Raw genomic sequence first — 27,829 nt, forward strand, 5'->3', positions numbered from 1 at the left:
AATAGCTGACCACAAGAATTAAACTGTGAAATGTCTATTGTATTGTTTAAATGTGCTCATAACAGAAGCTTTTCATGTGAACCGACTACTAGTAGACAATGTTCCTGCTAATACAACATTTTATGTGTAATGTGTGTGAGACTGACTTTCCCAGGACAAGAACAATGAAAATACTGACTAGAGTAGAAGCTGCAACAATATTGTTACCTGACAAGCCAGATGATGAGGACATCCCAAGACGTACCAATCAACAATATGAGAATGGAAAAATATTAGAATTCATAGATTTGGGACAATAGTTTTATTGGACAGAGTGTGAACATATGCTTAACTGACCAATAGGGAAGTAAGGGATAGTTTAGGTGACTTTAATATAACAATGCCGCAGAGAGAGACATCCACCCTCTCAATCTGAGAGAAGACAGCTTACCATCCTTATTCTTTCTGACCAAAAGGTTTTACTTTCTTTTGCATCTTGATAAGACATGTGCTTAACGTAATGCTTAATGACTTTGCCCTTTTATAATTTCTGATGACAAAGTCTGATGTCTTGCTGATTGACTGATGTCCTGAGGACGAAGACTGATTCTGCTTTGCTGATCCACCTCTAGAATAGGTATATTCCGAATTGTGATTTACCTTGCATATTTGCTTTTCCTGTCTTACAAAGGCTTTGTCTTTCCTTTCATTAATCAGAAGCTATCCACATACCAGTTATGTCATTATATTTCGACCAAGCTTCCTGATCATGAAATGAGTTGGTGCATTGAGAGCCATCGAAACCTTACAGAATATGTGACTCATAACTGTAATCTGGTTGATTGAGCATAAAGCCTGTGATATCATTTAATGTTTGAAGGAAGTCTTCAGACAGTATGTTATGTTGTTAAGATTATGTCACAAGGCAGTTGGCTAGTGTCATGGCTGGCCATGTGACCAGTGTTTTATTTCAGAGAAAGTGTAGAACAAAAGGTGAGGACTATGGCCTCCTTAATGTGCTGGATTACCATTTACTTTTTTCAGCCATGCAAGTCCATGTTCTCTATTAAGATTTGTGAGGAAGTGTTTGAGAGATCACCAACCCTGATATTCAGGATGGGAGTGTTGTTGGAAAGTAAGAGAGCATTTTGGGATGGAGTTAAGAGGACTGAATGGAAGTTGGAGATGCTATTTTGAGTGTCCTAGGACTTTGTTGTACAGAATAGTGTTATAGTTTGGTAGAAGGAGATTGCTATTTTCATGATGCTAGTGCCATGTTTTTGCAATGGTCAGGAAGTGAAAAGCATAATGGACAATGAGGTCATGAATAATGAAGACGTTTTTGTGAAAATTCTTGCTTTAGTGAATGTATCTATAACATTAGTAGATCACAATGTTATTGAGACATCAAACAAAATGACATTTGGAAATTTAGGACAGGCAAGTATTGGTTGAAAAATACTTAACCGGATAAGGTGCCCCAGGTGGAGTTATTTAAGGATTGGAAGGACCAGTCTCAGGTTTACTGAAACTGGACTGGATTGTTTTAATTTTCAGAAGGTGCCAGTAAAAGGTCTTGAGATTACTATGGTTTGTTTTGATCACTAGCTTTCCGATATTGTAAAAAATGTGCTGCTATGGTAGATGTACTAATCAGGGATGTGACTACTCAGTTTCTCAAGTTACCATTGGTCTGGTACATGTTGAGTAGTGGAGTGTGATGGATCTTTCTGTCACTATATCTGATGTGTAAAATATGGGGTTCATGGTCAGAAAACCTCCAACTAGGTTGTCATAAATAATTACTAGAAGTCTGTGATTATATTAGATTTGTAATTCTTTTTACTTTGTCCGTAATTGGAGATACATAGATCATTTAAGTTGCTGAACTGATGGGAATAATACATAGCTCATTTCTAATGAGAAGGACCATGATTCTCAGTGGAGACCATGGATGCTGGGAATGTATAAAGTTGAACATATTGTCTTTAGCATATGTCAGTTTGAATTGGCAAGAGATAAAGAGCTATTGTTGCTTAGTAGATCATTGGGAGGTGGTTACATTAATGTTCTGTCCCTCGTTGAGACCACCCTACACTGATGGGTTCACCAACCAGATTACTGCAATAGCACAAAAGCAAGAATACGGACCAGGAACTCAGAGGGGAGCAGCTTCTTCTAACTGTGTACAGAAAGGCGGCAGGTGGTCATGTTGACAATAAGTAAATGGAGAGTTCCATAATCAAAGGACAAAATAGTTATTTCAGCCCACTATCCAATTCAGAGTAAGTTTCCAAAGCAGTAGTGATGTTACCTCTCAGAGGCAGATGTGCAGCAGGCATGCAAGAAGGCATCTGGAGCCAAGGTTGTCTGCAGAGAAGTGGCATCTCCTTTTATATTTAGTAAGAGGGACACCAGGCCCATGTTTGGCAGCACATTTGTTCAAAGAAGAATAATGAATGCTACTCAACCAATAAAAATTGAAAGCTTCTCAGTTGGAGGTAATTATAATTTGGAAGCACACACACCTATGGGTGAAACCATTCCATCCTCAATTCTTTTAAATAAGGCTAGGAACCCACGTTTTAACTGAATAAAACTATATCAGTATCTCCATCTCTCAGTCTAAGCTATGTTTGTTTCATGCACTCCAACCTCTATCTTTTATAAAAAGTGGCTACCTCTATGGTCTTTAACTACATGCAGATAGTATGAAACTCTATACTCACAGTCCAGAATACTGTATATTAGTGCAGTTGGAGGCAGTGGGCACAACCACATTTAAAAGAATTATAGCTAACATTGGACACAATGCTATCAATGCACATATCAAAGTATGTGTAAGAAATTGGGTTATTTGGTAGAGGGGGTGGAAGCCCCCCTCAGGCAACAACTGCAATTCTTGTTGGGCTAAATCAAAAAAGTCACTAAATAAACCAGTGCTTAACCCTCTGCCAGACTGACACAAAAGCTGTCTGGCTTAACTTCAAGGCAAAGTATATTTATGCAGCGCACATCCACATATAAAGTGAAAAGATAACACAAGAAAAGTCCCAGACCAATTTAGAGAAGCAAAGTAAATTTTATTAAATAAAATGTGTTTGGAAAGACAAAGTTTAATAAGTGGAACCAGAGATATGCAATTTCAAAGTTTTAGGTAGATATATTGCCTAAAAGCTCAAAGTACCACTCATTGTCATCTGGTAGTGATAGACAGGGAGAAGTCAGAAGTTCAGACTGATGGGAATGGAGGGTGGACCGGATACTGGGACCAGCTTAATCCTCCTGAAAAACTTATCTTCTCAATTCCACCTTGAAGAGTTCCAGTCGCGATGGAAAAGTCCACGAGGAGCAGAGGGGGGATCACAGATATTAGTCCCTGTAGTTCGAAGAGCCGATTGGCATTGTGGACGGTTGTTGCTGAATTATCACATTGGTGGTCACCATGAGCTGTCGCTGCTATAGCTCAAAAAAACATATTTACTGGAGCTTCGTGTTGACAGCTGTCACAGGCGACAGAATCTCAGTGTGAAGGGGTCAATTTGCTGTTGCAAAGAGCACATAATTTCAGGGTTTCATCTTTCTTCACAGTATACGATCAACTGATCCCAGCCAAAGGTACATGGCCTGGGAAGGTACCTCTTGGAGATCAGGAGCTTACACCAACAAAGGTCAGCTGGGCACAGGCAGGTCTAGTTGCAGGACCAGGCAGGTCCAGTGCAGCAGGCCAGCTAGCCAGTTACAGGGCGGTGTCTGGAGCTTGTTGTGTTCCTGTAACCCGGGTATGAGGTCAGACACTGTCCCTTGGAGTCACTCAAGTTAGCATGGGAAGAAGGGAGCAGGCCTAGTCTTCCTTTTCAAAGATAGATCAGGGCATGCCTCAAACAGCAGGGCAGTCCTCTGGGGAACAAGGCAGGTCTCAAGTAGAAAGGTAGGCCTCTGGCAGCTGCAGGGCAGTCATTTGGGGAACATGTGCAGGCTTCAAGCAGTAGGGCATTTCTCTGGGGAAGGAGGCAGTCCTTTTTCTGAAATGTCAGCAGATCTAGGAGTACACAGAAGAGTTGCTCTGAGGGTACAATATGTATACCTGGTTGCGCCTTTGAAGTGGGGTAGTATCCTGGTTACCCCCACATTTGGTTATGAAACATTCTCCCCTTCACCTAACAAGGTTCCAAGAATTTTAGAGTGACAAAAGGCTAGTATCAGGTTCCTTTGTGTGTGATTGAGGCAACGCCCTTGAAATGTAAGTAGGGGAGGGTGCGGCTTTGCCCCCAACGATCCTGGCAAGATTGCCTAACCTGCCAACACCCAGTCCCACTTTTGTTTCACAGTATGGGAGGAATAACCAAAGCCCAATAGCTATGCTGATCACAGTCATGTGACTCAGGGCACTGGTGGCAGACACCAAATGGTTAGGACAGAAAATTACAACTTTCCAGTGGCATTTTTATAACTGTGACTTAAAACGTGACTGTAGCATCAAAGATAATTTTAAATTGCATTTCATTTGAGTACAAACAATATAGTTATACCTGCACCCAATCAACGATTAGTAGTTATTAGATGAAATAAGTTAATCCAATGTGTTGGAAATAGCCTTTCTGCAGGGTCGCCCCCAAACCTTTTGCCTTCCTCCTCCTCTTTTTCTGACCTCATTTTTGCTGTCTTTAGGACTCTGCGCACTTTACCACTGCTAATCATATGCTCTCTCCTTAAAACATGGTAACATTAGCTCATACCCAATTTGCTTATTTAATTCACTTGCCCAGAGCCTGTAAATTAAATGCTACTAGTGGGCTGCAGCACTGGTTGTGCCACCCACATAAGTAGTCCCCTAACCATGTCTCAGGCCTGCTATTGCAGGGCCTGTGTGTGCAGATTCACTGCCACTTCGACTTGGCATTTAAAATTGCTCTCCACCCCTTAAACTCCCCTTTTTCTACATATGAGCCACCCCTAATGTAGGCCCTAGGTCACCCATAGGGCAGGGTGCTATGTAGGTAAAAGGCATGACATGAACATGTGTGTTCTATATGTTCTAGCAGTGTAAAACCCTTAAATGTGTTTTACACTGCTGTGAGGCCTGCTCCTTTCATAGGATGGCATTGAGGATACCCTCATATACTGTTTGAGTGGTAGATCCTGATCTGAAAGGAGTAGCCAGGTCATATTTAGTGTACAAAATCCTGCTTAATGGTGGAGTTGGATTTTATATTACTATTTTAGAAATGCTACTTTTAGAAAGTGATCATTTTTCTACACTTAAATCCTTCGGTGTCTCCCAATCCACGTCTAGCTAGGTTTAGTTGACGGCTCCCTTGTGCATTCACTCAGATAACCCCAAACACAGGATGCCCTGTCACACTTGCATACATCTCAATATTGAAAGGGTCGCCCTGAGCTGCTAGGGTGGAGGGCCTGACACTTACATGTCAAAGGACAGTAGACTGTCCTCACACAAAAGACTGCCACACCCCCTACTGGGACCCTAGCAGACAGCATAGAACTGAAAGGGGACCTTGTGCACTTCTAAGCCACTCTTTGCAGTTTCCCCCACTTCAAAGGCACATTTGGGTTTTTAAGCAGGGTCTCTGACCCTACCAATTCAGACACTTCCTGAAAGGAATCAACGCAGTGCCTGCCGTGCAGTAGAAATTTCCATGCAATGCCCACCAGATCGGCACAGCCCCTTTGACTTAATTCTGCAAGCGCCGGATTTCAACGCATCATCCCCGGGGCATCTGAAAATCCTGCAACCCGAAAAGGATCCCAGTCTATGTGCCAGAAATCGACACAAAGCCTGCCCTGCGTGAAAACTTACTGACAAATCATCTGTGTGCGCCGGAAAAATCGACGCCCACCTGCATGTTTTTCACACATCTCCTCCTTTGCAGTCCCTTGTGGAGAATTTGAACGCAAACCAGGTACTTTGTACTTGTAAGAGACACTTGTTGCTTTTTCAGAGACTAAAGACACTTTATATCATTTTTACAGTGATATTTCAACATTCACTTATTGCATATTAATCGTTTTGACCTGCATCTTACCAGATAAATATTATGTAGGTTTCTAAACACTGTGTGGTGTATTTTTGTGGTGTTCTACTGTGTTATTGCCTGATTTATTGCACAAATACTTTACACATTGCCTTCTAAGTTAAGCCTGACTGCTCAGTGCCAAGCTGCCAGAAGGTGGGCACAGGAAAATTTGGATTGTGTGTGACTTACGGCGACTAGAGTGAGGGTTCTTGCTTGGACAGGGTGTAACTTGACTGCCAACCAAAGACCCCATTTCTAACACAATGTTCTCCAAAGGGAGAGACAAGTCTTACAGTAGTGAAAAACTAATGTAGGAGTTTTTCACTACCAGAACATGATAAAGTACACATGTCTTACATTTGAAATACAATGCACCCAGCCATGTGAGCTTTTAGAGCCTATGTTAGGGGTGACTAGTATGTATTAAAAATGAAGGTATATGCCTAGTAAAAGGTTTAATTTTCAGCAACAGAAGGTACATATCCGGGGAAGAGCCTGCAAAAAGGGCAGGGCCAGCAGAATATAATGCAAAATGAGGCTGTGGGACACATGCATAGGTGTAAATTGAATAGAGGTGATTGCAACAATAAACTTTATTAGCTGCAAATCTTTATTAAGATTAAAGAAAGGCACATGATGTTCTACAGACCAGTCAGCCACACATTTGTTTTTAGAAGATTAAAGAATCCACCTTACATAAACTCACATGTTGAAAAGCATGTCTGTCACATATTGAAACAAAAAAGGTTTTTGACTAGGTTGCTGAGGAAAGTAGAAAAACCCTGAGGTTGTGCTTACAAACAGGAGTATGAGCAAAGATGAGGTCAAACCTGCTGAAATTTATGAAGGGACAAAGCAAAAACATGAAATGTGAAGAATGTGGTGCTTTAAATACTGATTATGCATGTTAGGCTTAAGTTCCAGGTGAAAAACGTGCAATAGTGATGCGGACCTGGTAAATTCCCCGCTCTGTGACAATGGTGATACCAGGTGTGTCATACCTCATTCCACATGCATTCTGAGTCTTAGTAGAAAGCATTAGTTAAACCTTGGTAACATCACATTAACAAACTTGGTTAGTTATTAGACTTATGTAACATATGTACTGTAAAATCATAGTTTAACATAATTTTACCTTTGTGATGAAAACGCATCAGCCATAAAAGACACCATCAAGTAATAGCTGCAAACAAAAAGAAATGTATTACTGTAAAATCATCAATGTGAAATTTTATAATGTGAAGTGAATAAAACAAATCAGGTTATTTAAATCCTATTCAAAGTGTCATGATGTCATTTAACTGCAAGGATCACACGAAGCCACAAACAGGTGTGTGACAAATATCGCAATTGAAAGCTGATAAAACTTATGATTTAATGTTTCATAAATGTGTCATAAGGCACTGATGGCACAAATGAAATATCAAGCTGGCATGCAAGGTTTGGTGGAGGTGACGATCTTTAAAACTTTATTAAGGTATAAAGTTTATTACCATCATAAATCTTCCACTATCTGAGACAATTCTTGAGAAAATTGTTTTAATCGTGATAAACGTCCTTTTGCTGGAACAATTTCTGCAGAATGTTCTTTAGAGTGTTGCTAGAATGATTGCATTCATAGTTTTAAAACATCGTTTAATTTAATTTTAATTAATTTAAACATGCCAATTCTTTGGGAAGCAAAAGTTGACAGACGGATGTTAATGTAGATTGACTGGGGGAGCGAAGATCTCATTTTAAGTGGGAAGCTCATATTTACCCAGCCAGAAAGCCCGGGAAGAGATTCACTCTTCCATTAACCCCCGTCCGCCCGCACTCCCGCCCTTTGATGAATAATGAATACCATTTTCGTTTATATAGTCAAATGTATTCTTCAAATTTCACAAACTTAAATATCATCAAAATCCTTGATCTTGAACTTCACCAGTAATTTTAAGACAAACTGTATTAATCTTTAGTAAACCGGAAGAGTTTTCAGTTATCAAAGAACAAACCACTAGGTCCATATAACTGACAACATCTCTTCACAGATTTAACTGTTTCAGGGTTCCAAAGAAGTGCACGTTAGTCAGACATAGATCAAGGCTTGTTGGCGGATTGCACTATGTACGATTCTAGAATTATTTGATTGCATCCTTGGAGGAAGTTGGCTCTGTATGCACTATTTCAAAGTAAGGAATAGTATGCACAGAGTCCAAGGGTTCCCCTTAGAGGTAATATAGTGGCAACAAGAGATAATACTAATGCTCTATTTTGTGGTAGTGTGGTTCAGCAGTAGGCTTATCAAAGGAGTAGTGTTAAGCATTTGTTGTACATACACACAGGCAATAAATGAGGAACACACACTCAGAGACAATTCCAGGCCAATAGGTTTTTGTATAGAAAAATATATTTTCTTAGTTTATTTTAAGAACCACAGGTTCAAATTCTACATGTAATACTTTGCATGAAAGGTATTGCAGGTAAGTACTTTAGGAACTTTGAATAATCACAATAGCATATATACTTTTCAAATAAAACACATATAGCTATTTTAAAACTAGACAGTGCAATTTTCACAGTTCCTAGGGGAGGTAAGTAATTGTTAGTTCTTGCAGGTAAGTAAACCACCTACGGGGTTCAAGTTTGGGTCCAAGGTAGCCCACCGTTGGGGGTTCAGAGCAACCCCAAAGTTACCACACCAGCAGCTCAGGGCCGGTCAGGTGCAGAGTTCAAAGTGGTGCCCAAAACACATAGGCTTCAATGGAGAAGGGGGTGCCCCGGTTCCAGTCTGTCAGCAGGTAAGTACCCGCGTCTTCGGAGGGCAGACCAGGGGGGTTTTGTAGGGCATCGGGGGGGACACAAGCCCACACAGAAAGTACACCCTCAGCAGCGCGGGGGCGGCCGGGTGCAGTGTGCAAACAAGCGTCGGGTTTGTAATAGGAATCAATGGGAGACCAAGGGGTCTCTTCAGCGGTGCAGGCAGGCAAGGGGGGGGCTCTTTGGGGTAGCCACCACCTGGGCAAGGGAGAGGGCCTCCTGGGGGTCACTCCTGCACTGGAGTTCCGATCCTTCAGGTCCTGGGGCTGCGGGTGCAGGGTCTTTTCCAGGCTTCGGGACCTGGGAATCAGACAGTCGCGGTCAGGGGGAGCCTCGGGATTCCCTCTGCAGACGTCGCTGTGGGGGTTCAGGGGAGACAACTTTGGTTACTCACAGTCTCAGAGTCGCCGGGGAGTCCTCCCTGAAGCGTTGTTTCTCCACCAGTCGAGTCGGGGTCGTCGGGTGCAGAGTTGCAAGTCTCACGCTTCTGGCGGGAAATGCAGCTGTCTTTAAGTTGCTTATTTGGAAACAAAGTTGCAGTCTTGGATGAACAGGGCCAGTTTCTTGGTCCTTTTAGAGCAGGGCAGTCCTCTGAGGATTCAGAGGTCGCTGGTCCTGGGGAAAGCGTCGCTGGAGCAGTTTTCTTCCGAAGGGGGGAGACAGGCCGGTAGAGCTGGGGCCCAAGCAGTTGGTGTCTCCGTCTTCTCTGCAGGGTTTTTCAGCTCAGCAGTCCTCTTCTTCTTAGGTTGCAGGAATCTGATTTCCTAGGTTCAGGGGAGCCCCTAAATACAGAATTTAGGGGTGTGTTTAGGTCAGAGAGGGCAGAAGCCAATGGCTACTAGCCCTGAGGGTGGCTACACCCTCTTTGTGCCTCCTCCCAAGGGGAGGGGGTCACATTCCTATCCCTATTGGGGGGATCCTTCATCTGCAAGATGGAGGATTTCTAAAAGTCAGAGTCACTTCAGCTCAGGTTGCCTTAGGGGCTGTCCTGACTGGTCAGTGACTTCTCCTTGTTTTTCTCATTATCTCCTCCGGCCTTGCCGCCAAAAGTGGGGCCGTGGCCGGAGGGGGGGGGGCAACTCCACTAGCTGGATTGCCCTGTGGTGCTGGAACAAAGGGGGTGAGCCAGGCTCACCGCCAGGTGTTACAGCTCCTGCAAGGGGGAGGTGATAAGCATCTCCACCCAGTGCAGGCTTTGTTACTAGCCACAGAGTGACAAAGGCACTCTCCCCATGTGGCCAGCAACATGTCTCGAGTGTGGCAGGCTGCTAAAACCAGTCAGCCTACACAGGTAGTTGGTTAAGGTTTCAGGGGGCACCTCTAAGGTACCCTCTGGGGTGTATTTTACAATAAAATGTACACTGGCATCAGTGTGCATTTATTGTGCTGAGAAGTTTGATACCAAACTTCCCAGTTTTCAGTGTAGCCATTATGGTGCTGTGGAGTTCGTGTTTGACAGACTCCCAGACCATATACTCTTATGGCTACCCTGCACTTACAATGTCTAAGGTTTGGCTTAGACACTGTAGGGGCACAGTACTCATGCACTGGTGCCCTCACCTATGGTATAGTGCACCCTGCCTTAGGGTTGTAAGGCCTGCTAGAGGGGTGACTTATCTATACTGCATAGGCAGTGTGAGGTTGGCATGGCACCCTGAGGGGAGTGCCATGTCGACTTACTCGTTTTGTCCTCACCAGCACACACAAGCCTGGCAAGCAGTGTGTCTGTGCTGAGTGAGGGGTCCTCAGGGTGGCATAAGATATGCTGCAGCCCTTAGAGACCTTCCCTGGCATCAGGGCCCTTGGTACCAGGGGTACCAGTTACAAGGGACTTACCTGGATGCCAGGGTGTGCCAATTGTGTGAACAAAAGTACAGGTTAGGGAAAGAACACTGGTGCTGGGGCCTGGTTAGCAGGCCTCAGCAGACTTTCAATTCAAAACATAGCATCAGCAAAGGCAAAAAGTCAGGGGGTAACCATGCCAAGGAGGCATTTCCTTACAATCGATAATCTAATATTGTTGCCTGTAGTCTGCAATGCTATTTAAAACACTTTGATTATTAGTGACATGAACATTTCATATCCTGGAGGGCGTGTTGTTGCTTTGTTTGGATTACAGCTGCATCCAACAGCATCCATGATTGTTGGGGTCTGACTGCAGTATCTCGAGATTTACGAAGTGAACAAGACAATAACAATTAAGTAAGTAATATTCACATGAGGTTGAAAAGAGATTTGTACTGTTCCCAAATGCATGAAGAATTGTTTGCCAAAATTGACATACCCATTGAGGTGGGCCAATCTGCATAGCTTGTGTGCACAGTTGAATTTATATTTTATTTGCTGGAGTGGACTCTCTAAATTCTTTAGCTCCTATGCCAGTGCTATGGCAGAGGGATGTCTTGTTGTGACAACAAATCTGTTTCAACACTGAATGAATCATATATTCTAAAGAAGGCTTATTAAGAGACCAACACACAAGATTTCACTGAAAGCAGACACTCAATAGGTTTGGGATGTGTGCATTTAGATGGTGAAAACGTTATAGAAACTAACAGATCTAAGTATTTCTGGTTGTATTGAGAGTTCCATCGTCAATTAGTAAAGGATATGCTTCATATGCTCACTAGAAAGATTTCCATATGAGCATGAATAAAGAACTGTGAATGCCAGGTCCTCTGAATGTCGGTCTCAAGATGCTTATTTAAAAGTGCCTGTGAAAATGGCACATTTGTGCAATAAATTGTAATTTATAACTGCATAAACTGAAGTCGTAATATAACTATTGATTAATGTTGTATGTAAAAACAGCATTTCCAGTTCAATGGTACCTCCTAAAACTAAAAGAACTGTGAACTCACCTGTTCAAGGAGGCTTTTGCATCCTGTTCTGAGATCACCAGGACTATTACCTCATCCTTAAAATTAGGAACAGCACTCTCGGAAACACAGAATGCCTGCTGACAAAGAACAGCCCAAACTTAAACTCCAAGAAACTCAGCTATGTACTCAGGTTCCTTAGGAAAGGGGATGAGTTCTTTGTCTCAACTGCATCTTTGCTTTAATAGTATTGTGACAAAGGGCCTGATTTAGAACATGATGAACGGGTTACTCCATCACAATGGTGACAAATGTCCCATTCACCGAAATCTAAATCTTATTAAATTTAATGGGTTTTAGATTTTGGCGGATGGGACATCCTTCACCGTTGTGACAGAGTAACCCTTCCAACATGTTCTAAATCAGGCCCTAAGGGTTTTCCATCACAAACTACTGCTTTACAGAACAACCAAATAAATAATTAAACTATTTGTATAGTTCTATTCACTCTTCCAGTTTTATTCGATGAAAACTCTAAAATTTTAAATTCGCTGCTCCATCAAAACGGCTCCTGTCCTCTCACCCTATGTAGTTGATGAAAAAGACTGACATCAATGTCTGTATGTAATCCATGTGGATATCCATTGTTTGGGCCAGGATCAATGGTATAAAAATGCTTTTCAGCAGCTGATCCACTTCCATGGAACTGACAACCTTTGGGATTCTAAGCTCCCCATGATTATTATTACTTTTTGATTAAAGCTTTGAAGACACATTTTTTCAGATAGGCTTTAATGAGACTATTCAAACCAATGAAGAAACAACACATTTGAAACACGTGAGATACAGTTTTTGAGTTCACTTTCATATGGATGAGATTATCATCTGCCATAAATATAGTGTTCTAAATATTGCTTAGAAAAAGATAGCTCATTGGAGTTAATCATATTTAGGTCTCCCGGTTTTATGCTATTTATTTGTTAACATTTCAGTCTGTATTTATCCATATTTTTTTTGCTCATTTTATCTGTATTTGTCCACATTTATTTTTGTGACAAGCAAAGGAAGGTGCTGATGTTAGTATTTTTACACATTTATTTAAATAGACAATGCACTCTTTCACTCAGTTGTTATAGGTTTACATATATTTGTTAGATATGGGGTCTTTGATTGGCAGTCAGGATACCCCCTGTGCAAGCAAGGATCCTCACTCTAGTCAGGGTGAAAGAGAATCACCATCATCTAACCACCGCTCACCCACTTGGTAGCTTGGCATGAGCAGTAGGCTTAACTTCAGAGTGCTAGGTGTAATTTATTTGTACCAACACACACAGCAACTTAATGAAAACACTACAAAATGACACCACAGGTTTAGAAAAATAGAAAATATTTATCTAAACAAAACAACAAAAATCCACAGTACACAAGTCAAGTTATCAATTAAAAACTAGAAAGAGTCTTCATGTAATTTTAAACACAACGCTAACGCTGTTAGCGTGGAAATGTACCTGGGTGCATTAAAAATAACCCTGCATGGGAGAGTGTGCATCAAAAAGAGCTTGAGATGCGTTGATATCACTCACAAGCGAGATCCTACGTCATTTCTCCTTCTGTCAAGTCGCATGCGTTGCTTCTTCTCTCTGCAGGAGAGCGATGTGTCTATTCAAACCACACTCTCGGGTCCGGGCAGGCCTTACGTAGTTTTTACACGCCCAGACTGGAAATCCTGCCTCACGATGATCCGAAAACCATGCAGCGTGGGTTGCAATCTCACCAGCCTCCATCAGCCGTGCTGCTCGTCATTTGTCCAGCCATGGGCGTTGATCTTCCTGTTGCATTGCAGACGAGCATCAATTTTCAGCTGCAAAGCTGGCGGTGCGTCGATTTTTCAGTCGTAGATCCAAGTGGCGTCGATTTTTTACCTGCACCGCGGTCTATGCCAGGATTTCACACTCTTGGCCTGCCAGCTTCTCCTTTCAGGGTCTCAGGAACTGGATGGGTATGGCATTTGGCAGAGTAGGAGTCTCAGCAGAGGGTCCAGGGGCTGGCAGAGAGAAGTCTTTGCTGTCCCTGAGACTTCAAACAACAGGAGGCAAGCTCTAAATCAAGCCCTTGGAGAGTTCTTCACAAGAAGGAAGGCAACACAAAGTCCAGTCTTTGTCCTCTATCACAAGTAGAAGCAGCAACTGCAGGAGGGCTCCACAAAGCAGTCACAGGCAGGGCAGCTCTTCTTCCTCAGCTCTTCAGCTCTTCTCCAGGAAGAGGTTCCTCTTGGTTTCCAGAAGTGTTCTTAAGTCTGTGGTTTTGGGTGCCCTTCTTATACCTATTTTGCCCTTTGAAGTAGGTTTACTTCAAAGGAAAGTCTCTCTTGTTTGTGAAATCCTGCCTTGCCCAGGCCAGGCCCCAGACACACACCAGGGGGTTGGAAACTGCATTGTGTGAGGGTAGGCACAGCCCTTTCAGGTGTGAGTGACCACTCCTTCCCTCCCTCCTAGCACAGATTGCTCATCAGGAAATGCAGACTACACCCCAGCTCCCTTTGTGTCACTGTCTAGTGAGAGGTGCAACCAGCCCAACTGTCAGACTGACCCAGACAGGAAATCCACAAATGGGCAGAGTCACAGAAATGGTTTAAGAAAGAAAATGCTCACATTCTAAAACACACAATCTTAAAATCAGCTTTACTAAAAGATGTATTTTTAAATTGTGAGCTCAGAGACCCCCAATTCCACATGTCTATCCGCTCCCAAAGGGAATCTACACTTTAATCATATTTAAAGGTAGCACCCATGTCATCCTATGAGCGGGACAGGCCTTGCAACAGTGAAAAATGGAATTAGCAGTATTTCACTGTCAGGACATATAAAACACATTACTATGGGGGTCATTCCAACCCTGGCGGTCAATGACCGCCGGGTTGGAGGACCGCGGGAGCACCGCCGACAGGCCGGCGGTGCTCCCAAGGGCATTCCGACCGCGGCGGTAAAGCCGCGGTCGGACCGGCAACACTGGCGGTCTCCCGCCAGTGTACCGCCGCCCTTTGGAATCCTCCAAGGCGGCGCAGCTAGCTGCGCCGCCGAGGGGATTCCGACCCCCCCTACCGCCATCCAGTTCCCGGCGGTCCGCCCGCCGGGAACCGGATGGCGGTAGGGGGGGTCGCGGGGCCCCTGGGGGCCCCTGCAGTGCCCATGCCACTGGCATGGGCACTGCAGGGGCCCCCGTAAGAGGGCCCCTACAAGTATTTCACTGTCTGCTTGGCAGACAGTGAAATACGCGACGGGTGCAACAGCACCCGTCGCACCTTCCCACTCCGCCGGCTCGATTACGAGCCGGCATCCTCGTGGGAAGGGAGTTTTTCCCTGGGCTGGCGGGCGGTCTTTTGGCGACCGCCCGCCAGCCCAGGGAAAAACTTAGAATACCCTCCGCGGTCTTTCGACCGCGGAGCGGTATTTCGGAGGGGGGAAGTCTGGCGGGCGGCCTCCGCCGCCCGCCAGACTTGGAATGACCCCCTATATGTCCTACCTTAACCAAACACTGCACCTTGTCCTTGGGGCTACCAGTGGGGCCCACATTAGGGGGGTCTTACATGTAAGAAAATGGAAGGTTTAGACCTGGCAAGTGGGTACACTAGGCAAGTCACATTTACAGTTTAAACCTGCACACACAGACACTGCAGTGGCAGGCCAGAGCCATGGTTACAGAGCTACTAATGTGGGTGGCACAACCAGTGCTGCAGGCCCACTAGTAGCATTTGATTTACAGGCCCTGACACATCTAGTGCACTGTACTAGGGACTTACTAGTAAATCAAATATGCCAATCATGGATTAACCAATTATTTACACATTTTATATAGGAGCACTTGCACTTTAGCACTGGTTAGCAGTGGCAAAGTGCCCGGAGTAACAGAAACAGCAAAAATAGAGTCCAGCACACATCAACAACCTGGGAAACAGAGGCAAAGGTAAGGGAGACCACGCAAAGGATGAAAAGTCTAATAATACTTAAATATATGTCAAATTAAGAAAACACAATACATTCACTGGAAAACCTTGCTATTGCAGTACATGCACATAAGCATTTCAAGAGACTTTGCAGACATTGAAGCTCTTCCTGGTTTGTTGTGGAAATGAAGGCAACTGAATACCTGTTCAGTATTTGCTGATGATACTGGAATGGCCATAAGATTCAAGGCAAGATTACACAGTGTTGGCCACTCTTGCTTTTGAGAATGCCAGTATGTCATTGCACTAATCGCAATGTGTGGAATATTGTGCAGGAAATCTTTGTTGAATTCTTCTTCAACAACATTCATTATGTCATCAGAAGCTCCAACCAACAAGAATAAATCTTTGTAAACATTACAATCCTGACAATACTGCACTTTCTTGGATGGATCCAGGATTATGATCTGTTTCCAAAAAGAGCTGTAACTCATTTGTGATATTTGGTTCCTACGCAGGACAGCCTTCCACTTGCTCTTCAGGGCATCTTTAAAAGTAATCATCTCTTTTATAAGGGCTTGTGCTTTCGTTGGTGGTAATATTTGCAATAAAGGGATGATCATTGGGCCTTGCATACAGTCTTGTTCCAATGCCAAAGCCATGTCAACATCTATGGCTGCATATATTTGGTGAACATGTGTTTCTTCTGACTCCAGCTTCTTCTGAATGTTGATGATAGCAGTGAGAATTTAAAAAATGGAAATGTAACTTCACATGGAAAGGTTGGTGGTTTGCACTATTGGGGCCAAGTAGTTTTCGTAGCTGATCAACTTTGTATCCAGTGGCTTCTTCATTGTTTATTAAAGCAAGGAAGTAGTGCCATTTTTGCAAAGGTTTTACTGCGTCCTCATACCAGTTGAACCATTGAATCACAACAACCGACCTTGTATATTTCATTCTCTCGTCTACTTTTCCTTGTAGAATAAATGTGTTTTAAGTTTTGTGCATGCTTAAATACTGCACCAACTTTTATTACAAATTCATACATGTTCCTATTCTCAGAGCATGGGAAACTGCAGCATGAATAAGTAGACATGGATCTTTTATGTGAATAAAAGTGACTCTGCGCAATGTGCAAATCGTTTACTGCCTTTGTCATGTAGGATGCAGAATCACAACATATAGCAACAAGATCACACCATGATTTACCCAACTTCTGAAGCACATTGTTTTCAATAAAGGCAATTTTAGAAGAATTACACTCATCAGATACAGTAATGTTAACTAAGGATGAGCGGCGACCCTTTTCTACATCATCCATGTAGTATGTGACCAATGTTGCAAAGGTTGGGTCACCATACACCTCTGTGGCTTCATCAATTGTTAAAGAGACAGGGACATTTTCTACAGCCAGGCTTATGTTTGCAATTTGTGGGTCAAATACTTCGGGAAGATATTCTCATATATTTGGCTGGATTTGCGCATTGTCCTTGCTGCAGGGTGCATCTGCCTAATTAGCTCTCCAATTGGACCATCGGTCTGGTGAAGTGGAACACCACCTTCACACAGAGCTTTCACAACCTTGTGTGGGATATCAGCTGCCTCTTCAATATTATGGCGTGCACGTGTGGTAAATTGCTTCATTGTCATTTGCTCCATTTGGGCCTTCTTTAAGTCTGGAGATGAAAGTCTCTCATGCATTGTACACCTCAAAAGAGCTTAGATATTATCCGCTCTCCTGTGTTTAATGTCAACAGTTGTTTGGCATGACTTACAGGTGAACATTTTCATGCCTTTAACCTGTTCTGTGCCTTGGACGAGATGATCTCGTCCAAGGCTACAGTTCCCCTGTGCCTTGGACGAGATCATCTCGTCCATGGCACAGGGGAACTTGGGGGCGCGCTAGGGCGCCCCCGTGCACCCCCCTCCCCCCCTAAGGCGGGGATGGAAGGGGAAGACCTTCCCCTTCCACCCCCGACCTCCCCACCCCCCTGTGATGTCAGCGCGCGAGGGCGCACTGATTTGTCACAGGGGCCTCCCCCATCGCGCTGGAAGTATTTCCTTCCCTTTGAAGTCTCTCTGAGGGTTTCAAAAGCCGGATTGCTTGCAATTTATTTTAGGCCATTTCTGCCCTCCCTGGGGTCAGATTGGCCTATTATTAGGCCGATCTGCCCCCAGGGGGGGCAGAAACCTCTAGGCGCCAGGGTAAAATTTTTTTATTTTTTTTTATTTTTTATGTTTGTTTCTTTTTTTAGAGATGGGGAGCGACCCATCAGGCAAGGGTCGCTGCCCTGGGGGCCATATTGTATTTAGGCCATTTCTGCCCCCCTTGGGGGCAGATTGGCCGATTTTAGGTCAATCTGCCCCTAAGGGGGCAGAAACGACTAGGCACCTGGGATTTGTTTTTTGGCGCCAATGTCACGCAGGGGGAGCGACCCCGTAGGCAAGGGTCGCTCCCGGGGGGGGGGGGTTGGGGGGGCAAATTTATTTTATGGCATTTCTGCCCCCCCCCCCCGGGCCGGCTGAGCTACAGGCCAAACTCCACAGGTAGGCACCTTGCAAAAAACACCTCTGTTTTCTGTGAAAAAATATGTTGTGTCCACGTTGTGTTTTGGGCCATTTCCTTTCGTGGGCGCTAGGCCTACCCACAGAAGTGAGGTACCATTTTTATCGAGAGACTTAGGGGAACGCTGGGTGGAAGGAAATTTGTGACTCCTCTCAGATTCCAGAACTTTCTGTCACCGAAATGAGAGGAAAAAGTGTTTTTTGGGCCAAATTTTGATGTTTGCAAAGGATTTTGGGTAACATAACCTGGTCAGAGCCCCGCAAGTCACCCCATTTTGGATTCCCCTGGGTTTCTAGTTTTAAAAAATGCGCTGGTTTGCTAGGTTTCCCCAGGTGCCGGCTGAGCTACAGGCCAAAATCCACAGGTAGGCACTGCTTTTTATAAAAAAAATTTGATGTGTCCACGTTGTGTTTTGGGCCCTTTCCTTTCGTGGGCGCTAGTCCTACCCACACAAGTGAGGTATCATTTTTATCGGGAGACTTGGGGGAATGCTGGGTGGAAGGAAATTTGTGGCTCCTCTCAGATTCCAGAACTTTCTGCCACAGAAATGTGAGGAACATGTGTTTTTTTAGCCAAATTTTGAGGTTTGCAATGGATTCTGTGTAACAGAACCTGGTCCGAGCCCCGCAAGTCACCCCTCCTTAGATTCCCCTAGGTCTCTAGTTTTCAGAAATGAACAGGTTTGGTAGGTTTCCCTAGGTGCCGGCTGAGCTAGAGGCCAAAATCTACAGGTAGGCACTTCGCAAAAAACACCTCTGTTTTCTTCCAAAAATTTTGATGTGTCCACGTTGCGCTTTGGGGCGTTTCCTGTCGCGGGCGCTAGGCCTACCCACACAAGTGAGGTATCATTTTTATCGGGAGACTTAGGGGAACGCTGGGTGGAAGGAAATTTGTGGCTCCTCTCAGATTCCGGAACTTTCTGCCACAGAAATGTGAGTAACGTGTTTTTTTAGCCACATTTTGAGGTTTGCAAAGGATTCTGGGTAACAGAACCTGGTCCGATCCCCGCAAGTCACCCCATCTTGGATTCCCCTAGGTCTCTAGTTTTCAGAAATGCACAGGTTTGGTAGGTGTCCCTAGGTGCCGGCTGAGCTAGAGGCCAAAATCTACAGGTAGGCACTTCGCAAAAAACACCTCTGTTTTCTTCCAAAAATTTGGATGTGTCCACGTTGCGCTTTGGGGCGTTTCCTGTCGCGGGCGCTAGGCCTACCCACACAAGTGAGGTATCATTTTTATCGGGAGACTTGGGGGAACGCTGGGTGGAAGGAAGTTTGTGGCTCCTCTCAGATTCCAGAACTTTCTGCCACAGAAATGTGAGGAACATGTGTTTTTTTAGCCAAATTTTGAGGTTTGCAAAGGATTCTGGGTAACAGAACCTGGTCCGAGCCCCGCAAGTCACCCCTCCTTAGATTCCCCTAGGTCTCTAGTTTTCAGAAATGCACAGGTTTTGTAGGTTTCCCTAGGTGCCGGCTGAGCTAGAGGCCAAAATCTACAGGTAGGCACTTCGCAAAAAACACCTTTGTTTTCTTTCAAAAATTTGGATGTGTCCACGTTGCGCTTTGGGGCGTTTCCTGTCGCGGGCGCTAGGCCTACCCACACAAGTGAGGTATCATTTTTATCGGGAGACTTGGGGGAACGCTGGGTGGAAGGAAATTTGTGGCTCCTCTCAGATTCCAGAACTTTCTGCCACAGAAATGTGAGGAACATGTGTTTTTTTAGCCAAATTTTTAGGTTTGCAAAGGATTCTGGGTAACAGAACCTGGTCCGAGCCCCGCAAGTCACCCCTCCTTAGATTCCCCTAGGTCTCTAGTTTTCAGTAATGCACAGGTTTTGTAGGTTTCCCTAGGTGCCGGCTGAGCTAGAGGCCAAAATCTACAGGTAGGCACTTCGCAAAAAACACCTCTGTTTTCTTGAAAAAATTTGGATGTGTCCACGTTGCGCTTTGGGGCGTTTCCTGTCGCGGGCGCTAGGCCTACCCACACAAGTGAGGTATCATTTTTATCGGGAGACTTGGGGGAACGCTGCGTGGAAGGAAATTTGTGGCTCCTCTCAGATTCCAGAACTTTCTGCCACAGAAATGTGAGGAACATGTGTTTTTTTAGCCAAATTTTGATGTTTGCAAAGGATACTGGGTAACAGAACCTGGTCCGAGCCCCACAAGTCACCCCATCTTGGATTCCCCTAGGTCTCTAGTTTTCAGAAATGCACAGGTTTGGTAGGTTTCCCTAGATGCCGGCTGAGCTAGAGGCCAAAATCTACAGGTAGGCACTTCGCAAAAAACACCTCTGTTCTCTTCAAAAAATTTGGATGTGTCCACGTTGCGCTTTGGGCCGTTTTCTGTCGCGGGCGCTAGGCCTACCCACACAAGTGAGGTATCATTTTTATCGGGAGACTTGGGGGAACATAGATTAGCAAAACAAGTGTTATTGCCCCTTGTCTTTCTCTACATTTTTTCCTTCCAAATATAGGAGAGTGTGTAAAAAAGACATCTATTTGAGAAATGCCCTGTAATTCACATGCTAGTATGGTCACCCCGGAATTCAGATGTGTGCATATAACCACTGCTCCTCAACACCTTATCTTGTGCCCTTTTTGGAAATACAAAGGTTTTCTTGATAGCAATTTTTTACTCTTTATATTTCAGCAAATGAATTGCTGTATACCCGGTATAGAATGAAAACGCACTGCAGGGTGCAGCTCATTTATTGGCTCTGGGTTCCTTGGGTTCTTGATGAACCTACAAGCCCTATATATCCCCGCAACCAGAGCCATCCAGCAGACGTAACGGTATATTGCTTTCGATAATCTGACATTGCAGGGAAAAGTTACAGAGTAAAACGTAGAGAAACATTTATGGTTTTTTCACCTCAATTTCAATATTTTTCTTTTTCAGTTGTTATTTTCTGTAGGAAACCCTTGTAGGATCTACACAAATGACCCCTTGCTGAATTCAGAATTTTGTCTACTTGTCAGAAATGTTTAGGTTTCTGGGATCCAGCATTGGTTTCATGCCCATTTCTGTCACTGACTGGAAGGAGGCTGAAAGCACAAAACATTGCAAAAATAGTGTATGTCCCAGTAAAATGCCAAAATTGTGTTGAAAAATTGGGTTTTCTGATTCAAGTCTGCCTGTTCCTGAAAGCTGGGAAGCTGCTGAGTTTAGCACCGCAAACCCTTTGTTGATGCCATTTTCAGGGGAAAAACCACAGGCCTTCTTCTGCAGCCACTTTTTCCAATTATTTTGAAAAAAACGAAATGTTCCCTGTATTTTGGCCAATTTCTTGCCCTCCTTCAGGGGAACCCACAAAGTCTGGGTACCTCTAGAGTCCCTAGGATGTTGGAAAAAAAGGACGCAAATTTGGCTTGGTTAGCTTATGTGGACAAAAAGTTATGAGGGCCTAAGCGCAAACTGCCCCAAATAGGCAAAAAAAGGCCTGGCACAGGAGGGGGAAAAGGCCTGGCAGCGAAGGGGTTAAGGGACACGGCTTCAAATTCTGAATACTCCTGTACGTAATCATCAATGTCCTTACATATGGGACCCATCTCTATAAATGTAAGGATTCAACAACTAAGCAGCCATTGGGTCGATGTTTAAAATACTGTATGTGACCAGGATGAAAAACTCAGCCATTATCAGCAAAGCAGACGTTTATACACATATGTAGAAATGTTACCTCAAAGGAAATGAAAAATATCATTGTTGACATTGGTTAGTTTGTACATCTTTAGTTGTGAAAAATTCATTTGATCTTCTTTGTCCCTTTTTGGGCTAATGGCAGGGATATGTCCTTATATTCACCAATGGGTGGATGAATAATTAATTCGTTAGATGCAAAGTAGTTTTCCACTCAAAATGGCTCACTTTGGAAGTTTATAAAAATATGTCAACACCTTTCAAGATAACTAACTTGGTTTATGGTTTTCAAAAGGAGAGGTAACCGGCTCACTAGGTAATCTTGTTGCATTTGCTTTCAGTTCAAAGGCAGAAGTCAGTTGTCAGACTTGTCTTACAACAAGCTGCTGCTTTTTTTTAACACAGAGTTTAGTGTTTATCTTCCATTTTGCTGTTTGGATTAATCTAGGGATGTGCTGGTAGTTACATTTTAAGGATTTTGGGGGCCCTGGGTCAAACGCATTTTGTGGCCCTGTTCAGAACCGCTTTGCATTTATTATCAGATTCCAGCTCATTCATGCCCTGTTTAGCCATGTCACTGACAGTCTTTACATCTAATATTTAGGGATAGTGATGTGTGTTTTTAGTATTGAAACACAGTAGCAGCTCACTAATATTACTGCAAATATTGTATGTGACACCCTCCCATTTCTCATATGTGAACTTTTATTCATGGATGTTGCATGCAACAAACACAATTTTCCACAAATTATCTCTAATATATTCTCACACATCACACACATTAAAATAAATGAAAGGAAAACAATATCTAAAACAATCTGTTTCCGAATTGTTCAAGGTCATCAGAGTAGGACTCTGCAAAACAGAGCTGGCTCTATCAGGGGCACCCTGAAAGGTTGGGGCCCTGGGGCAGAGCCCACTTTGCCCATGCCTAAAAGCGCCTGTGCTGGAGAGGTGAGCAATCCTTCACTCCTAATTTGCACTTCTCCCAGCTTACAGTGACAGTACAAAACACCATTTGCACCCCCTTTGCCCCGCACTATTGAGGCAAAGAAAATCTTAGTTTCACAACAGTGCAAAGAAGCGTGAATCAGGAGCGAAGGGTCGCTCCCCTCTCCACTTACAGTGACACTGCAAAAGCACATTCCGCACTATGCACACAAACATACCAAACCCACAAAGCACTGACCACCCTCCCTATCACTTACCTGTGGACTGGCTGTGGGGATCGGGGGGAGGCACAGAACTCACTCGAGCACCAGAGATGTAGAAATCAAAAGGGCTGGGCCAGCAACGAACAGCTGACAGGCAACAGGGAGGCCTCTTTCCAATTGCGGGGTGGGTGCAGGTCGCAGCACAGGTAGAAAGGAAGAAGGAGGAGGGTGAGCATCAACAAATAAAGTGCAAAAAGGTATGGGGGCTGGGTCGGAGAAGTGTTGCCATGCCCATGCAGTGATGTAAGGACCCTCCCAAAATTAGGTGAAAGCAGCGTTATGGGGGCAGGGCAGAGAGCAATGCAAGACAGAAAGGAGTTTCCAGCATAGACAAAGATCTTATCAGGAAGAGGGGCATGGTGAGGCAACCCTTTGTTGCAGCATGAAGTCTCTGAATCGGATTCAGCAGTATTTTACTGTTTATATTTATAAATACTGATAAGAGAAAAATATATTTCCTTCTGTATTTCTGTGTAAAAATCCATTTAAACGGAAAACCGGGTGCCTTAATCATATTGAATCTACACACACAGATGATTGCTTCAACCAACTTGGAAAAAGTCACAACTAGTAATATTTTACAGTTTTGTTCTAGTGCCCTGGTTTTACATGATGAAATTCTACAGTAGCAGGGGCGGCATTGGCAGAGAATGGCAATCACACTGTATACAGGTCAGAGAGGGACTGCTCTTTAAAACTACATGTTAATACAAGCAAAAAATTATACAGAAATGCATGAGCCTTTATGGACATCTCATAGAAGAATGGAGTGAAAAGGGCTTGTAAACTGAACATTGGTCATCTGTGCTAGATGCAGAATTCTAGGAAGATCTTGTGGCTCCTGGTGAACATGTAACAAAGGAGGGTATGGGAACTACAACTAGTTTTCTGATGATAATCATGACAATCTCATGCAGGATCAGCTTGGTAAAATAAACTACTACACTAAGGGCACGCACACTAATCATGAATCCCGCTTCCAGAAACGGCTCACCTTGTTCCTCCATCAGGAACACTCCTAAAGAGTCAGACACTGATAAACATGATGGTTGCCAAAGATCAGCAAGGTACAGGCAGTACACTACCAATGAATCTCCCTCTAGATGTCTCCCACTGTGATACCAGCAGACAGGAATGATTTGTCTATTACTTAGATAGTGACTGCTTGCAACTGGAGTCCATATCAGTGGGAGGTAAATATACATAATTGCTTGTTGTTCTTATAAACAAAAATTCTTTGGTCTGAGAAAGTATCCCCATTATCATGGCAAAAGCTGTTTCTATACCACAACCTTCATTTAACACCAATAGAAATATTTTACCAACACGATGTAGCAGAAATAATAATTGGTTTGTGGTTATTTCTCTACAGTTGCAATTATTATTACCAGCACCTTTTTGACTCCCTTTACCATATACTTGTGCACCATAATTTACCAACTAATTTGTTGATTTATATACCTCCTCGTCTGGATGTGACACTGATACAAAAAGGTCATGCTGATACTCAAGTCTTTTTGAATTATTTTTTCCATCAATGTTTTATGTAATTATTGTTTCTGTTTAATTTAGTCAGGTCACATTTGTAAACTCCTAAGCACTGAGTATAGCAATTTGGCTTTATATGCCAGTTTACCTTGATCATTCAAAAAATATCCTGATAGTGCAACACGCACAATTCTGCCTTATTAATTTTACATGATTCATATATTGCCTGCCTGGCTAGTGAGTTTGTTTCCAAAGAATATAATTTAATAGCATACAAGCATCTTGACCATTACTCAGTGCTGCCATGGCCCATCAATGAGGATTCTCCAAATGTGCTTGGTCACTAACACATACACACTAAATCTTTACAGTTTCCACATTTCTCCTTGAACTTGCTTTCACTTTCCTAACACTTGTCTCTTTTCTTTTGACATCCTGTACATTGGGGTGTAAATTACCAACTCCTTGTTGAATTCCTGCCCTACCGGAAACATGCTGGTAAGTATACTCACAAGACAAAGAAACTCACCAAACCCATTAATTCTTCTACAATCTATCTTATTTCAACATTATATTCTTCTGCAAATTGTAACCTGTAAGATACTTCTCACAGTCAATGATTTAGAGACAGTCTTCCAAGTTTGCCGTCTATTTTCCACCACAAGAGGTATTTTTTCTGCCTCTTCTCCTGATTCCTTCTGCTTCATTAATAAGGTCTATAATGACAGCTGTGTAAAAATGACTGTGATTCTTATATCTTTCTAGTCTACTTCTCTTCCCTTCTCCTCCGTCTTCTGGATTTAAAGCAGAGGTCTCCCTGTCTGATTATGAAATAGCGCATAAAGTTCACAAGCAAATCCCTAATTTCATTTTTAGCCCATGCTTATTAATATAGTTTTTTTATTGAACATTTGCAATCAATTATTTACTTTGTACCCTCCAGTTAGGCTCTCATTCTGAGCACTCCACTGATACAGCATTCTTTTCTTCACATTTATTTACATATTTTACAGTTTGCTTAAAACAATCCAGGCCCTAGTGTGCATTAAGGTGCTACATAGAAGGAGGTAAAGGAGGAGAAGTATGCATTGTGATGAGGATATGTGCATATGTGTTGGACCTGGCCCTTTTTGCAGGGTCATCCTCAAACTTTCTTGCCTCCTTCCTCCTATTTTTCCTGACCTGTTTTTGTTGGCTTTAGAACTCTGAGCACTCCAGTGCTAAAGTGCATAGGCTCTCTGTGTAAATTGTGCTGTGATTGGTTTATCCATGATTGGCATATTTGATTTACTGGTAAATCCCTAGTAAAGTGCACTAGAGGTGCCCAGGGCCTGTACATCAAATGCTACTAGTAGGCCTGTAGACTGGCTGTGCCACCCACACAAGTAGCCCTGTAATCATGTCTCAGACCTGACACTGCAGGGTCTGTGTGTGCAGTTTTAACTGTAAATTCGACTTGGCAAGTGTCCCCACTTGCGAGGCCTAACCCTTCCCTTTTCCTACATATAAGACACCCCTAAGGTAGGCCCTAGGTAGCCCCATGGGCAGGGTGCAGTGTATGGTTAAGGTAGGACATATACTAGTGTGTTTTATATTCCTGACAGTGAAATACTGACAAAGTCGGTTTTCACTGTTGCAAAGGCCTTTCTCTCTCATAGGTTAACGTGTGGGCTGCCTTTAAATATGATTAAAGTGTAGATTCCCTTTGTGAGCAGATAGACATGTGGAGTTTGGGACATTTGAACTCACAATTTAAAAATACATCTTTAGTGAAGTTGATTTTGAGGTTGTGTGTTTGAAAATGCCACTTTTAGAAAGTGGACATTTTCTTGCTTAAACCATGTTTGTGACTATTGTCTGTTTGTGGATTCCCTGTCTGGGTCAGTTTGACAGTTGGACTGTTTGCACCTCTCTCCAGACAGTGACACAAAGGGGGCTGGGGTGTAGCCTTCATAACCTGATGAGCCATCTGTGCTAGGAGGGAGGAGAGGAGAGGTCAGGCTGTGCCTGTCTCACACAATGAAGTCTCCAACCCCCTGGTGTGTGTCTGAGTCCTTGCGTGGACAAGGCAGGATTTCATAAACAAGTGAGACTTTCCTTTGAAGTAAGCCTACTTCAAAGGCCAAAATGGGTATAAGAAGAGGACCCAAAACTGCAGACTTTAGACACTTCTTGGGGAAGACACTCTACCTCACTGACACTTCTGGACAAGAAACCTGCTGGTGAAGAATCCCTGAACCAGACCTGCCAAGAGGAACTGCTTGGCTGCCCAAAGGACTCACTGGGACTGCTTTTCTAAGACGGACTGCTGCCTTGCTGTTGCCCTGCGGCCTTGGTGCTCTCTGGCTGTCCTGAGAAGTGCTCTCAAGTGCTCTCCAAGGGCTTGGATAGAGCTTGACTCCTGTTCCCTGAAGTCTCAGGACCAAAAAGACTTCACTCCCGCAAATGAATTCCTTGTACAGTGAAAATTTGGGGCACGGCCTGCTAAAACGACGCACAGCCTTCCCCGTGGTGAGAAATTCACCACATGCCAAACCAGAACAATGCAGCCCGACTTCGCAAGGAGAAGATCGAGGCAGCAACAGCGTAGTGACTGGAACTTCGACGCACGGTCCACTGAATCGACACACAGCCAACCTGGAATGATGCAGCCTGACTTCAAGAGAAATCGACACAGCACCTGCCATGCGGGAGACATTTCCAAACAACGCCCAATGGATCAAAGCAGCACTTGTGACTTTGCTCCACAAGCCCAGGATTACACGCACCATCCCTGGGGTGCCAGAATACCCCGCAACCCGAAGAGGAACCAAGTCTGCGCGCCGGAAATCGACGGAAAGTCTTCCCCTGCGTGGAAAATAACTACACTAGTGTGCGAAGGGGCGAAACCGACACACACCTCCCTGTTTTCCCCGCATCACCTCCTCTGCAGTCCCTTGCAGAGATTTTGAACACAAACCAAGTACTTTGTGCTTTCAAGAGAACTTTATTGTTTTTTAAGAGACATTCATTTGTTTTTCAAAGACTTAAGACACTTTCTATGACTTTTACAGTGATATCTCAACATTTACTTATTGCATTTTAATTTGTTTGACCTACATCTTATCAGATAAATATTATATATTTATCTAAACACTGGTTGGTGCATTTTGGTGGTGCTATATTGTGTTATTGTGTGACTTATTGCACAAATACTTTACACATTGCCTTCTAAGTTAAGCCTGACTGCTCTGTGCCAAACTACCAGAGGGTGGGTACAGGATAACTTGGATTGTGTGTGACTTACACTGACTAGAGTGAGGGTCCTTGCTTCGACAGGGGGTAACCTGACTGCCAACCAAAGACCCCA

At 43.7% G+C, this 27,829-nt stretch overlaps 1 protein-coding gene across 2 annotated transcripts in view; it reads right to left on the minus strand.

Annotated features, from left to right (window-relative positions):
* The window catches only part of HTR2C (5-hydroxytryptamine receptor 2C), a 3,940,131-nt gene that overhangs the window by 1,007,143 nt on the left and 2,905,159 nt on the right, over positions 1 to 27,829 (minus strand). For both annotated transcript variants that reach the window (XM_069206051.1, XM_069206060.1), the window contains one exon: positions 7,153 to 7,200. The gene's annotated coding sequence lies outside the window, so the exon portion shown is untranslated. The remainder of the gene's footprint in view (positions 1 to 7,152; positions 7,201 to 27,829) is intronic.

The sequence above is a fragment of the Pleurodeles waltl genome, chromosome 2_1, assembly GCF_031143425.1.
Source record: "Pleurodeles waltl isolate 20211129_DDA chromosome 2_1, aPleWal1.hap1.20221129, whole genome shotgun sequence".
NCBI classification, from domain to species: Eukaryota; Metazoa; Chordata; class Amphibia; order Caudata; family Salamandridae; genus Pleurodeles; species Pleurodeles waltl.